Below are 13360 nucleotides of genomic sequence, written 5' to 3'. Positions count from 1 at the left end.
TGTTTAGCCATATGTACTTTTTGTGATCAGTGATATTTCATTGCATATTATTTTTGATTTTCAAATCGTGTATAATAGCTTAATGTCTAGCCAATTTCTTTGCAACTTTCACAAGACTGCTGCTAACTTTATCAGCAGTTGTTCTAAAGATATATAACTGTCAGGACTCCACCTGGTCTTAAGAGGTAATGCAGGAAGTGTGTGGTCAACAAGGTGTCAATGATAGTGTTTGTCAGATTAATGGAGGGCTGTTAAAATTGGAGGTTGAAAAGACATAAATGGAAGTTAAAGATGAAACACTATGAAAAAGGTAAGAATTCATCCTTCTTGCCGTGCTCTAACCCAGACTGCTTCACTGTCCTTAACCTTTTGCCCCCACTTGCCTACAACACTGAATGTTTGGAGAGCACAACTTGTGCCAAACAAATGGAGGCACCAACACTGAAGGACAGGGTGAAGAACAAGAGGAGGAATATGTTTTATAGACCATAGTGGTAACCGGAATCCTCTCTACTTGAAAGAAGATGGAAAAACTATTTCTCTGCTTAGCCTTTGCTTGTAAATTTCAAATATCTGTAGAGCATCTACCATGTGCCAGACACTGTTCTTGGCAATAGAGTTACAACAGTAGGCATAACCAGACAACAATTCCCACCCTAACGCAGGTTCTTACAGAGCGGTTTAAATTAGGAAAAAGTATAGTTTATGAAACGATTTTTTTAAAAGAGATCAAGATTCTCATAGGCTAGAACACAAATACTTTATTAAGTAGAAAATCATGCCCCCTTTTTACTTCCTTACTTCAGCTGAGTTTCTACAGAGTCTAAGAACAGTTGGTAGGAGCACTGCAGGTGATTTGCTTGTGAATTAGTCACAATGATCCAGCTTATGTTTCCGGGTGAAATTTTGTGTCCCATTGAGTTGACTTAGTTTTTCTATACAGCACTGATATTAGAAAGAACCCTGGATATTTCTGGTCAAACATACCTGATAGAGAGTTTTTAAAGAATGTTATAGTGGGGAAAGAAATTTTAATTGTCCAGTTGCCATTTATGTAGAAATAGTTGCCATTGAGTCAACTCTGACTTATGGCAACTCCATGTATGTCAGAGTAGGACTGTGTTCCATAGGGTTTTAAAGGGCTGATTTTTCAGAAGTAGATCGCATGACCTTTCTTCTCAGACAATGCTGGGTGGACTTGAACCTCCAGCCTTTCAGTTAGCAGCTGAGAGAATTAACTACTTGTACCACCCAGGGGCTTTATGAAACAAAGGGACCCTGAATACTCTAAAATATAATTGATAATATAGTTATTTTGTGTATAATCTCAAATTTGTGAAGACATTTTAGAAGCATAAATGCAATAATTCTGAGGCTGTGATGGTTAATTTTACATGTCAACTTGGCTAGGCTATAGTGCCTACTTGTTTGTCAAACACTAGTCTAGTTGCTGTCTTGAAGTACATCTATTCCTTAGTTGTTGACTATCTCATTATCCAACATTTCCCATTTACAAAATAGTAAAAAATCTACTATCCACCTATTTTGCACGTTAATAACGTACGTCTGGCAGTAACAAACAACCAGGTACAAGGCAAGAGTAACAATGGCTGTGATGGTTAAGGTTATATGTCAGCTTGGCTGGGCCAAGACTCTCAATGATTTGACAGTTATGTAAGGATGTAATTTGGTAGTTACGTAATGATGTAGTCATCCTCCATTTTGTGATCTGATATGGTCATTTCCATTTTCACATAATGCCGATTTTCTCACAATGACCTGGTCTTTGGAAACTAACCGTGTAGATTGAGGAGTGGGTGTAGTTACATGTAATTAAATCAATTGGCCTTAAGAGCAGATTACTTTCCATAACGTGGGTGGGCCTCCATCAGCTGAAGGTCTTAAGATCAAAAAGAAATTTCTCGAGGGTGTGGTCTTCCTCCAGACTATAAATAGATATTTTGGCAGAACTCCTTCCCTCTTTGGTCTCCCCATTACCTGACCTATGCATTTTGGAACACTAGACTGCAGGAATCTCCAGGCAGTTACCTGATCTACAGATTTTGGACTTGCCAGTCGCCACAGTTTTGTGAGCCAATTCCTTAAATTCTCTCTCTTTTTATATCTGTCTGTCTATCTATCTATCAAGCCCTGGTGGCACAAACGATTAAGCGCTCAACTGCTAACTGAAAGGTTGATGGTTTGAATCCACCCAGAGGCTCCATGGGAGAAAGACCTGGCAATCTGCTTCCATAAAGATTACAGCCAGGAAAGCCCTATGGTGCAATTCTACACTGTCACATGCGGTCACCATGAGTCAGAATCAATTCAAAGACACCTAACAACTATCTATCTGTCTATCCACCTATCTATCTATCCACCTATCCACCCACCCATCCATCTACCTACCCACCCACCCATCCATCCATCCATCCATCCATGTATCTATCTATCTATCTGTCTGCCTGTCAGTCTGTCTATCTATCTATCTATCTGTCTATCAATCACTGTTTTTTTCTCTAGAAAAAGCTGACTAAGACACAAAGGCTTTTCAAAACTAAGGAGGGGTGGGGGGCTAAAATGTAAATGTGAAAAAAAGTATTAATCCTAAAATTAGTTTATCAATGTTTTAGAATGTGACCTGGGAAAATTCACTTAAAGGTCTGAGACTCACTTTCTTTATCTGTAAAACAAGGATAATAACACCTGTCCTTACTTCATGGAGTTATTATGAGAGAAGATCAAAGAGACAAAGTATGTGAATATATTTCGTAAACACTAAAGTCCTATTGAAATTGGAAGAATTATTGTTTTTTGTCTAAATATATTATTGAGGAAAATGCAATGAGTACTTTGAACTTATTCATTACAAAAGTCATATATTAAAGGTATTTATTCACTGAACTTTTTTTTCTTGCTAATTTTGTATTTCTAATGACTCCTGTCTAGACAGAAGAAAAAAAAACTAGCAAAACAGGACCAAATTTATGTTTGTCTCTCAGACATATTTATTGATTTTTAACTCCCTTTTCAATTTTGCTTCTAAGAAAACATGTTGAATAGTTTTCTCTGACTTTGGGAGGGCAACTTGTAACTATGTCAAGCAGTAATGGTTATTACGATTCTTTGCACAGATTCTTTGGGATGCTTGCTTAGCTTTGGGGTAAGCCAATCACATGCTGATGGAATGATATTTCAACTTTATTTAAAAAGCCTTATTCTAAGAATTAAACAGTCAAGAATTCCTCCAATACATTTTTTTTCTCCCTTAGTTTTCTTTCTTCGTGTTTATAGCTGGCTCCCTTTTTATACTCCACACGTTACTTTTCCTTCCAGTTAAAGATGTTAGATGATCACTAAAGACCTTCTTTTTATTCTTATAGAGATAACTTTTTAAAAATAAATTATAATTAAACATGTTTCCTGTATAGTATGACAATAATTCGCCACAGAAAGCCATTAAACAAAAGTCCTAATGTAGCTGAGAAGTCTGATTTGAACACTTGAAGAATCTCTGGCAATCTACAATTTAAGCAAATTGTCCATTCTCCTGAAATTTGAATTTAATGAATTCTACTGTAGTGGTTGATATAACGGTGGTTTCAGCATTCGATCGCTCAAAACTTTGTTTTTATTAGCAATTTATTATCTCAGAGAAAGCATAAGATTAACAGGTCAGCTGAGGAAAGTTCTTAAGATTTTACTTTGTTGTCTGCGTTCTGTAACTTTTTTTAAAAAAAAGACAAACCTTTATTTTTCTGTGATTTGAGGCTAATTATAAACAAAATTGTGAGGTAATTAAAGGTAGTCTTCAGTGAAGCCCTAACTCTCATAATGAGTGTCAGTTCCTCCTTGTGGTGTCTTTTTCATTTCTTCCAGAGAATCCTACTCAGTAGGCCAACCTTTCTGGGTTTGAATCCTGACTCTATGCCAACCAGCTGAATAATCTTATCCATCTGTAAAATGGAATTCATAACAATACCTACTCTTACAGTTGTCATAAGAATTAAGTGATTTGATAAATTTAAAACCAAAACCAAAAACAAAAACAAAAACACAAAACAAACCCGTTGCTGTTAAGTCAATTCCAACTCATAGCAACACTATAGGAAAGAATAGAACTGCCCTATAAAGTTTCCAAGGAGCAGCTGGTAGATTCGAACTGCCACACTTTTGGTTAGCAGCCGTAGCTCTTAACCACTGTAGCACATAGAAAAAGCCTAATGTAGTGTCATTAGTATGATAAGTATTAGCGTTACAGCCTTCAAGCCCAGGCAACCAGAATATACCCTTAACTGCATCCGAGCTGGGCCTGCCTTCTCTGTAGCACCCAGTCTCCACTCTCCTGAGCTGCAACTTACCTGCCCTGTTTTACTCTGCCAAAGTGTTGATAAGGCAGTGACCAGCAGGATAAACTGATTGACCTGGGATGATAATGACTGATGGAACACCAATGTGGCAAGAAGCCATCCCAGAGAAACCTGGGTTCAAATCTCAAGTTACCACTTACGTGCTGTATGATTTGGGACCAATTACTTAACCTCTTTCAGCTATGGTTTCTTCCTCTGAAAAATTAAGATAATAGTGGGGATATTGTGAGGAATAAAGGAGCTCTGGTGGCACAGTGGCTAATTGAAAGTTCAGCTGTTAGAACTCACAGCTGCTCCACAGAAGAAAGATGTGGCAGTCTGCTTCCATAAAGATTATAGCCTTGGAAACCCTGTGGGGCAGTTCTACTCTGTCCTATAGAGTCACTATGAATTGGAATTGACTCGACAGCAATGGGTTTGGTTTTTGGCTGTGAGGAATAAATGAGACTATGCCTGGGTTCCTTAATTCAGATCGTAACAGTTGGGATTCCATCACAGAAGCTGAACCACCTTGAGGGAGAGAGCATATTTATTATATAGATTAGACCTCGTGTGAGTGTGGTAACTGGTTAAGCAGTCTAAATGTGTTACTCCACGTCTGGAGCTGTGCCTAAAGGCAGCAGGGCTAGCAGCCAGTAAGGGAAGATGGAGATGAAGTGGGGAAAGCAGGGAAAAACTGGAGTCCATGAAGACGAGCTGGAATCTATGAGGACATACGGACTCTGCTTCTGTTTTTCATTGAAACTGCCCCATCTCTCACTGCTTCTAAGCCTCCACCATTGATGATTCTAGTGAACTGCAGAAATGCTGACACTTTGCCTTGAGCTGTATGTAAACTGGCCTAGAATTTGGAGAAGCTGAAGGAAGAGATGCAGCAGGGGCTGCAGGAGCTACAGACTTGGCTGCTGGGCCATGCCTCCAGGGTGAGCCTGGCAATCGAGGATACCATGAGTGAGCTGCAACAGCACCTGGCCCTACGCCGACCATCCGAGCAATATATGGCTGATGCTTCATTTCTACCTTCCAAATCTTGCATAAATTATGCTCATTGCCTATCTAATCCAAAACAATGCAGGGAAGGAAATTCTCAAAACGGGTCCAGCTGAAGTAATTTGACACAGTACAAAGCCACTATGCAAGTGTAATGATGTCAAAACCTTATACACTCTTAGATGTGCAATAAATTAGAGTTCCTTCATGTTCTACAACAGACGTCTTTCTGCTTTCAAGCCCCCATCCTACCCTGGGGAAGGAGGGAGGACATAAGCTTATCAACTAAAAGGATCTGCTTATTAACTAACATGTTGAAAATGTCTTTTTTGGCAGTAGGAGATAAAAGCAGCCTCTTTCAAATAAATGCTTAGTGTCTAAGAGTTTCTTCAACAACTCACCCCACTCAGAACTGTTTCCTCCACCCCTTTTTCTAGCTAAGATGGCATCTGCGTATGGGTTGAGTTTATAAAATCATGTGACAGTTAATTAGTGTGTAGACCTCGGATCCATAGGTCCTTGCCCACTGGGTGCCCTACCAGTAGCTACCACTGAAGCCTGAGTCTGTGATAATTTGTAGTCTAATTTTAACATAGTAAGAGTGTGGTATTGGAGCCCTGGTGGCACAGTGGTTAAGTGTTCAGCTGCTAACCAAAAGACCAGCAGTCCAAATCCACCAGCTGCTCCTTGGAAACCCTATGGGGAAATTTTACTCCGTCCTATAGTGTCCCTATGAGTCGTAATCAACTGGAGGACAGCATGCTTTTTAGTTTGGAAGGGCATGGTAGGATGACCAACCCATCTTGGTTTTCCCAAAGTTGTCACAGTTTAAAAACCGAAAATCCTGAGGCAGGGCCAAGATGGCAGAGCAGTCAGACATTTCTTGTGGTCCCTCTTACAACACAGACCTGAAAAAACAAGTGAATTAATTATATAGGACAATCTAGGGGCACTGAACATCAAAGACAAAGTTGAGGAGTCAGACTGAGTGGCGGGGGGAGAGAGAGACAGTTCAAAAGCAGTGAGGATTTGCCAGACCTGACCTGGCCGGCACCCTGCAGGCTGGATTGGCCGGCGCGCACAGGCTGAGGCAAGCAGTAGTGTTTGGGACACGTTTTCCACATCAGAAGAAACTGAGTGGCGGACAGTCTGCTCACGCCTCCAGAACTAGGGAGAAGCAGCCCTCAATCAGCAAAAGTTAAGTACAAGCATCTAACCCACCAAGCGGATCAAAAAAACCTTTCCCCACTCTGGGAAGTACCTCTCTCCCATTTACCTGCCCCCCACCCCACTATGCTTGGTCCCTGTCTGCCTTCAGTGATTGCTAGCCCCTGGGCCTGGAGAATGGCTCAGGGCATGTGACAGGTCCTACTTCCCCATCACACGCCCCGAGTCATTCTCCCAGTTTTGAAAAGCGAACAAATTAACAAACAGGAAAAAATAATCTGCCAGCTCCCCTAAGCCGGGAACTCAGGGCAGGCACAGCTCCTTTGCCTAGGCACAAGCATAAGGGGTCCACGGACTTTGAATTCCTTTCATCTCTGCCTAGATCTGTGTGGGCCGATTTCAACAGTGTAGGCCCTCATTAGCACAGGGTATACCTGAAGCCTATTTTCAACTGCAACAGCTAAGCGGGAGTGGCAGATTCATGACATTTGACACCACCCTGCCCATTAAGCAGGGTCCTCATCTACCCTCATAAGGGGCCTAAGGACTGGTGGCTCCACCCACTCAACCTAGCCACCCAAGACAGGGGTTCGAGAATAAGTGGTGCCTCCCAGTCCTTACAGCCAACAGCACTGGGTGCCCACTGCCTGCAAAACCCACCCACCTACGTGCTCTACAGAACAGGGACACATCTTCCACCCGGGCACTCAGGGGCAGCTGTCAGCCCCCTGCCTTGCTCAGCACATGACCCCCTACTGCAGCCAGATACCTGTGCCTACTCCAATCACCCCTGCCCGTCTAGGACTGTAGGTGAGAGCTTGCACCACACACTTGGTAACCAGTGGCCTGGACACCTGAGCTGAATTCACAAAAGAAAAGTAAATGGACTCCTTGGCTCACTACCTAGTAACAACTCTAACCACCTGGTGACAGGATCTGAGAGCTTCAAAGATGCCAATAATCAAAGTAGCTCACGTGACCAGCCTATTTGGGCATATCAAAATGAAACAAAACAAAAAGCTAGGACACAGTAAGCAGACATAAAATAAAATAAATAAATATAATAACTTATTGATGGCTTAGAGACAACAGTCAATATCAAATCACAGAAAGAGGCAGAGCATGAAGGCTTCAGCAAGTGACCAAAACAAAGAACTAAGAAATCTCTCAGAGGAATACAACTTCTTGGAACTGCCAGAGGTAGAATTCAAAAGATTAATATACAGCTCTCTTGAAGAGATCAGGAAGGAGATCATGCAAAATGCAGACCAAACCAAGGAACACACAGACAAAGCAACAGAGAAACTTAAGCAGGTTATACAAGAGCATAATGACAAATTTAGCAGGCTGCAAGAGTCCATAGAGAGACAGCAAACAGAAATCCAAAAGATAAATAATAAAATTTTAGAACTAGACAATAGAAAGTCATAGGAGCAGAATTGAGGCAATGAAAGTCAGAATTAGTGAGATTGAAGATAAAGCACTTGAAAGCAACTTATCTGAGGAGAAATCAGATAAAAGCATTAAAAAAAAAAATGAAGAAACTCTAAGAATTATGTGGGCCTCTATCAAGAGGAATAACCCAGTGATTGGAGTACCAGAACAGGTGGAGATAACAGAAAATATGAGAGAATTGTTGAAGATTTCCTGGCAGAAAACTTCCCTGATATCATGAAAGATGACAGGATATCTATCCAAGAAGCTCATCGAACCCCACACAGGGTAAGTCCCAAAAGAAAGTCACCATGACATATTATAATCAAACTTGCCAAAACCAAAGATAAAGAGAGAATTTTAAGAGTGGCTAGGGATAAACAAAAAGTCATCTACAAAGGAGAGTCAATAAGACTAAACTCTGACTCCTCATCATAAACCATGCAGGCAAGAAGGCAATGGGATGATATATGTAAAGACTTTAAGGAAGAAAAATCTACAGCCAAGACTTATACATCCAGCAAAGCTGTTTCTCAAACATGGTAGCAAAATTAGGGCATTTCTAGATAAACAGATGTTTAGGGAATTTGTAAAAACTAAACCAAAATTACAAGAAATATTAAAGGGAGTCCTCTGGTTAGAAAATCAATAACATAAGATAACAACCTAAGACTAGAACACAGACAGAGCAACCAGATATTAACCCAGTTAGGGAAGTCACAAAAATAAATCAAAGCTAAAACACTGAAAACAGGGAAACAGAGACATCAGTATGTAAAAGATGATGACATTAAAACAAAAAAGAGGGACTAAATAAAGTAGTCATAGAACTTTCATGTGGAAAGGAAGTCAAGGTGATATTAAGAAATAAAAGATTGGTTTAAACTTAGAAAAATAGAGGTAAATATTAAGGCAACTACAAAGGAAACTAACAATCCTACACCTCAAAATAAAAAACAAGAAAAACATAAAGACTCAACAAATACAAAATCAACAACAATGAAAAAGATGAAAAGAAAATAAAGAAAAGTGACTCAGCACAGAAATGTAAGCGGAACAAAGAAACTGTCAACAACACACAAAAAAAGACATCAAAATGACAGCACTAAACTCATACCTATCAATAATTATGCTGACTGTAAATGGACTAAATGCATCAATAAAGAGACAGAGAATGAGAGAATGGATAAAAAAACATGATCCGTATATAGGCTGCCTACAAGAGACACACCGTAGACTCAAAAACACAAACAAACTAAAACTCAAAGGATGGAAGAAAATATATCAAGCAAACAAAAATCAAAAAAGAGCAGAAGTGGCAATATTAATCTCTGACAAAATAGACTTTAAAGCAAAATCCACCACAAAGGATAAGGAAGGACACTATATAATGATTAAAGGTTCAGTACACCAGGAGGACATAACCATAATAGATACTTATGCACCCAATGACAGGGCCCAAAAATACATAAAACAAACTCTAACAGCGTTGAAAAGAGAAATAGACAGCTCCACGATAATAGTAGGAGATTTTAACACACCACTTTCGGTGAAGGACAGAACATTCAGAAAGAAACTCAATAAAGACACGTAAGATCTAAATGCCACAGTCCACCAACTTGATCTCATAGACATATACAAAACACTCCACCCAACAGCAGCTAAGTATACTTTCTTTTCCAACGCACATGGAATGTTCTCTAGAATAGACCACATATTCAGCGATAAAGCAAGCCTTAACAGAATCCAAAGCATTGAAACATTACAAAGCATCTTTTCTGACCGTAAAGCCATAAAAGCAGAAATCACTAACAGAAAAAGCAAGGGAAAAAAATCAAACAGATGGAAACTGAACAATACCTTGCCCCAAAACTACTGGGTTATAGAAGAAATTAAGGATGGAATAAAGAAATTCACCGAATCCAATGAGAATGAAAACATCTCCTACCAGAACCTTTGGGACACAACAAAAGCAGTGCTCAGAGGTCAATCTATAGCAATAAATGCACACATCCCCAAAGAAGAAAGGGCCAAAATCAAAACATTAACCTTAACACTCAAATAGAAAGAGAGCAGCAAAAGAAGCGCACGGGCACCAGAAGAAAGCAAAAACTAAACATTAGAGCAGAAATAAGTGAAATAGAGAACAGAAAAACAATTGAAAGCTGGTTCCTTGAAAAGATCAACAAAATCAATAAACCCCTGGTCTAACTGACAAAAGAAAAACAGGACAGGAAACAAATAACCCAAATAAGAAATGAGATGGGCGATATCACAACAGACCCAACTGAAATTAAAAGAATCATAAAAGAATACTATGAAAAAGTGTATTCCAACAAATTTGAAATCCTAGAGGAAATGGACAAATTTCTAGAAATACATTACCTACCTGAACTAACAGAGGTAGAACAGCGACATAAACCTATAACAAAAGAAGAGATTGAAAAGATAATTTAGAAACTCTTAACAAAAAAAGCCCTAGCCCTGATGGCTTCAGTGGAGAATTCTACCAGACTTTCAGAGGAGTTAACACTACTACTATTAAAGGTATTCCAGAGCATAGAATAGGACAGAATACTCCCAAACTCATTCTATGAAGCTAGGATAACTCTGATACCAAAGCCAGGTAAAGACACCACAAAAAAAGAAAATTACAGGCCAATATCCCTCATGAACATAGATATAAAAATCCTCAACAAAATTCTAGCCAATAGAATTCAATAACATATCAAAAAAATAATCCACCATGACCAAACGGGATTCATACTAGGTATGCAGGGATGGTTCAACATTAGAAAACCAATCAATGTAATCCATCACATAAATTAAACAAAAGATAAGAACCACATGATCTTATCAATAGATGAAAAAAAGGCACTTGACAAAGTCCAACACCCATTCATGATAAAAACTAGCAGCAAAATATGAATAGAAGGGAAATACCTCAATATAATGAAGGGTATTTATACAAAGCCAACAGCCAACATCACCCTAAATGGAGAGAGTCTGAAAGCATTCCCCTTGAGAAACCAGAACCCTTTATTACCACTCTTATTCAACATTGTGCTGGAGGTCCTAGCCAGAGCAATTAGGCTAGAAAAAGAAATGAAGGGCATCCAAATTGGTAAGGAAGAAGTAAAAGTATCTCTGTTTGCAGATAATATGATATTGTACACAGAAAACCCCGAAGAATCCACAAGAAAACTACTGGAGCTAATAGAAAATTTCAACAGAGTGTCAGGATACAAGATAAACATACAAAAATCAGTTGGATTCCTCTATACCAACAAAGAGAACTTCAAAGAGGAAATCACCAAATCAATATCATTTCCAATAGCCCCCAAGAAGATAAAATACTTAGGAATAAATCTAACCAGAGATGTAAAAGACCTATAAAAAGAAAACTACAAGATGCTACTGCAAGAAACCTAAATAGACCAACATAGGTGGAAAAACATACCTTGTTCATGGATAGGAAGACTCAACATTGTGAAAATGTCTACTCTACCCAAAGAGATCTACAGATACAATGCAATCCCAATCCAAATTCCAATGGCTTTTTGTAATGAGATGGAGAAATAAATCACCAACTTCATTTGGAAAGGGAGGAGGCCCTGGACAAGTAAAGCATTATTCAAGAAGAAGAACAAAGTGGGAGGCCTCACACTAGCTGATTTTAGAACCTATTATATCGCCATGGAAGACACAACAGCCTGATACTGGTATACCAATAGATACATAGACCAATGGAACAGAATTGAGAATCCAGATATAAATTCATCTATGAGCAGCTGGTATTTGACAAAGGCCTGAAGTCTGTTACTTGGGGAAAAGACAGTCTCTTTAACAAATGGTGCTGGCAGAACTGGATATCCATCTGCAAAAACCTGAAACAAGATCCATACCTCACACCATGCACAAACACTAACTCAGAATGGATCAAAGACCTGAATATAAAATCAAAAAAGATAAAGATCATGGAAGAAAAAATAGGGAGAATGCTAGGAGCCCTAATACATGGCATAAACAGAATACATATCATAAGTAACAATGCACAAACACCAGAAGAAAAATTAGATAACTGAGAGCTCCTAAAAATCAAACACTTATGCTGATCAAAAAACTTCACCAAAAGAATAAAAAGACACCCTACAGACTAGGAAATAAAATTTGGCTACAACGTATTCTATCAGGGTCTAATCTCTAAAATCTACGAGATACTGCAAATCTTCAACAACAAAAAGCAAATAACCCTATTAAAAAATGAGCAAAATCTATGAACAGACACTCACCAAAGAAGACATTCAGGCAGCTAACAGACACATGAGGGAATGCTCATGATCATTAGCCATTAGAGAAATGTAAATCAAAACTACAACGAGATACCATCTTACCCCAACAAGGCTGGCATTAATCCAAAAAACACAGAATAATAAATGTTGGAGAGGTTGTGGAGAGACTGGAACACTTATACACTGCTGGTGGGAATGTAAAATGGTACAACCACTTTGGAAATAGATTTGGCATTTCCTTAAAAATCTAGAAATAGAAGTACCATATGATCCAGCAATCCCACTCCTTCCTTGGAAAATATTCTAGAGAAATAAGAGCCTTCACACGAATAGATATATGCACACCCATGTTCATTGCAGTACTGTTCACAATAGCAAAAAGATGGAAACAACCTAGGTGTCCATCAACAGATGAAAGGATAAACAAATTATGGTATATTCCTACAATGGAATACTATGCAACGATAAAAAACAATGATGAATCCATGAAACATCTCACAACATGGATGAATCTGGAAGGCATTATGCTGAGTGAAATTAGCCAGTCGCAAAAGGACAAATATTGTACGAGACCACTATAAGAACTCAAGAAAAGGTTTAAACACAGAAGCAAACATTCTTTGATGGTTTTGAGGGTGGGGAGCGAGGGAGAGGAGAATTCACTAACTAGATAGTAGACAAGAATTATCTTAGGTGAAGGGAATGACAGCATACAATACAGGAGAAGTCTGCACAACTGAACTAAACCAAAAGCTAAGAAGTTTCCTGAACACAATCAAACACTTCGAGGGACAGAGTAGCAGGGGCGTGGGTCTGGGGACCATGGTTTTGGGACATCTAGGTCAATTGGCATAACAAAGTTTATTAAGAAAATGTTCTGCATCCCACTTTGGTGAATGGCGTCTGGGATCTTAAAAGCTTTCGAGAGGCCATCTAAGATACATCCATTGGTCCCAACCCACCTGGAGCAAAGGAGAATGAAGAACTCCAAAGACACAAGGAAAATATTAGCCCAAGAGACAAAAGGGCCACATAAATGAGAGACTCCATCAGCCTGAGACAAGAAGAACTAGATGCCTGGCTACTACCAATGACCGCCCTGACAGA

Source organism: Trichechus manatus, unplaced genomic scaffold, assembly GCF_000243295.1.
Source record: "Trichechus manatus latirostris isolate Lorelei unplaced genomic scaffold, TriManLat1.0 scaffold00123, whole genome shotgun sequence".
NCBI classification, from domain to species: domain Eukaryota; kingdom Metazoa; phylum Chordata; class Mammalia; order Sirenia; family Trichechidae; genus Trichechus; species Trichechus manatus.
This window is presented reverse-complemented; position numbering follows the sequence as displayed.